At 39.5% G+C, this 2779-nt stretch overlaps 1 protein-coding gene across 2 annotated transcripts in view; it reads left to right on the plus strand.

Moving 5' to 3' along the window:
- The window catches only part of LOC128250558 (uncharacterized), a 19116-nt gene that overhangs the window by 9621 nt on the left and 6716 nt on the right, over window positions 1–2779 (plus strand). The window lies entirely within an intron of this gene.

Here is a 2779-nt window from a genome sequence, read left to right on the forward strand (position 1 = left end):
ACTTAGCAGTTCGGCATAAGCGACTGATAGAATAAGTACTAGGCGTACAAAGAATAAGTCCCGGGGTCGATTTGCTCGACTAAAGGCGGTGCTCCAGCATGGCCGCAGTCAAATGACTGAAACAGGTAAAGAGAGTATAGAAGGAGAGAGGGAGAGAAATACTGGGTTGTAGCAGTAGTAGTAGTAGTAATAGTAGTAGTAATAGTAGTAGTAGTTGTAGTAGTAGTTGGAATAGTCTTAATATTTCTGTGGTTTGGATTGGTGAAAAGAGCATTGAAAATGTGATTAAGAACAGCAGATGATGACGAAAGAACAAAGGAACTGGGAAAATATAAAGTTAAAAATAGAAAATGTTTATGAAAGGCTAAGTGAGGACAATAAGACTTTCTAAGTTGTGTTTCAGGATTGTTTAGAAATCAGGGTAAAGAAAGAAGAGATGTGGTAAGGTGTGGTAGTAGTGCTAGTAGTAGTAGTCACAGGCTTGTTGTAAGAGAATGCTAATAGGTTCTGTGTACATATATACAGGGGAGGCACAATGGCCCGGTAGTTAGGGCAGCGGATTCGCGGTCATAGGATCGCGGTTTCGATACCTAGACCGGGCGTTGTGAGTGTTTATTGAGCGAAAACACCTAAAAGCTCCACGAGGCTCCGACAGGGGGATGGTGGCGAACCCTGCTGTACTCTTCCACCACAACTTTCTCTCACTCTTACTTCCTGTTTCTGTTGCGCCTGTAATTCAAAGGGTCAGCCTTGTCACACTGTGTCATGCTGAATATCCCCGAGAACTACGTTAAGGGTACACGTGTCTGTGGAGTGCTCAGCCACTTGCATGGAGCATAGCGGGGGTCATACATATAACTTTATGTATGTACATTTGTATGTATGTATATATGTATGCATGTCTGTCTGTCTGTCTGTCTGTCTGTCTGTCTGTATGTATGTATGTATGTTTGTATTTCTGTATGTAAGATCTTCTTTGAGATTATTTAAAGTATTTTTTTGTAGAATTCAAACCATTCTCCAACAAATGAACAAAATTCTTATACATAAGTGAAGACAGCTCTTGGAATTCTTCAATATCTAAATTGGTTGGTAAGGTGGCAAACTGGCAGAAACGTTCACATGCTGGGCGAAATGCCTAGTGGTATTTCATCTGTCTTTTATTTCACCCGTCTTCATGTTCTGAGTTCAAATTCTACCGAGGTCAACTTTGCCTTTCATCCGTTTGGCACGGATAAATTAAGTACCAGTTGCATACTGGGGTTGATCTAATCAACTGGCCCCCTCCCACCAAAATTTCGGGCCTTGTGGCTAGAGCAGAAAAGATTATTTAAGGCGGTGAGCTGGCAGAAAGGGTGGCTTTCAAGCTACAATATAGCTTTTAAGCAACTGACCCCGAATGGGAAGATCTGCAAACAGATATCTGGCTTGTTTTGGAGAATTTGATGCAATTGCTTCCTCCAGAGTCATATCCCAATGATGATCGTATTCGGCGCTAAAAATCATGTAAAAAAATTGCCACAAACAATCGCAGTAATGGAAACACAGGAATCCAAAATTACAGGATTGCAGGTCCTGATTCAGCCTGGAATGTTTTTAATTTACTCACAGTATTAGCCTTTAGGTTATAAAAATTGTTATTGTACCAAAAAAATTTGTCCCAAAAAGTCAAATAAAAAAATTGCCAAAAATAATCACAGTAATGAAAACATTAGCATACCAGATGAAATGCTTAGCAGTATTTTGTCTGTCTTCAGGCTCTGAGTTCAAATTCTGCCAAGGTCGACTTTGTCTTTCATCCTTTTGACATCGTTAACTTAAGCACCAGTTGTGTACTGGGGTCGATCTAAATTGGTTGGTGTGTGTAAATGTGTGCATGCATATGTATATATTTTTGTGTGTGATGTGTCTACATATGTATGTATGTCTGTCTGTATATACGTGTTATGTGTGTGTATGGTTGTGTGTGTGTGTGTGTGTGTGTGCGGATATGTATATCTGTATATACATGTTATTTGTGTGTATGGTTGTATGAGTATGAGTGTGCGTGTGTATGTATGTCTCTATATATGAGTCATGTTTGTGTTGTGCTTGTGTGTGTGTGTATGTGCTGTGTGTGCGGGGACATATATGTATGCTTGTGTGTATACGTCTATGTGTGTGCATATGTAAATGTGTTCGTATGTATTCTCGTGTATGGTACGTATATACGGATGTATGCATGTGTGTGTATGTGTGTTTGTGTGTGTGTGCATGTGTGTGTGTGTGCGTACGTGTGTGAAAACATGTCAATAATTTTAGATTTGTACTACTTTCTTATTCGAGATCCAATGTCTCAAAGTAGAAGAACAATGATAACAACAACAGCAACAACAGCAACAACAACAATTACAATAATAACGACTGTAACAGCAAGAAAAATGCAAATAACAACAACAACAAAACAACAAGACCAACGATGAACAATGTTATCCTTGGTGGAAGTGGGTAGGGGTGGGTTGGTTCATTTGGGATGGTCATGGTTGAACATACAGTGATTGGTTTGGCTGAGTCATTTCCCTTATGTCATTGCTGAGGTCATGACATGAGTGTGAGTGAGAGTGAGAGAGAGTGTTTGTATGTCTCAGAGAGAGAGAAAGAGAGAGAGAGCAAGGAAGAGAGAAAGGAAGAGAGAAAGGAAGAGGGGGGCATAAAATGGGTGACTAAGATAAAGACTATTATATAATCTAACAAATTTGTATAACACAGTGTATATGTATATATCATCATCATCATCATC

This window comes from Octopus bimaculoides, chromosome 22 (assembly GCF_001194135.2).
Source record: "Octopus bimaculoides isolate UCB-OBI-ISO-001 chromosome 22, ASM119413v2, whole genome shotgun sequence".
NCBI lineage: Eukaryota > Metazoa > Mollusca > Cephalopoda > Octopoda > Octopodidae > Octopus > Octopus bimaculoides.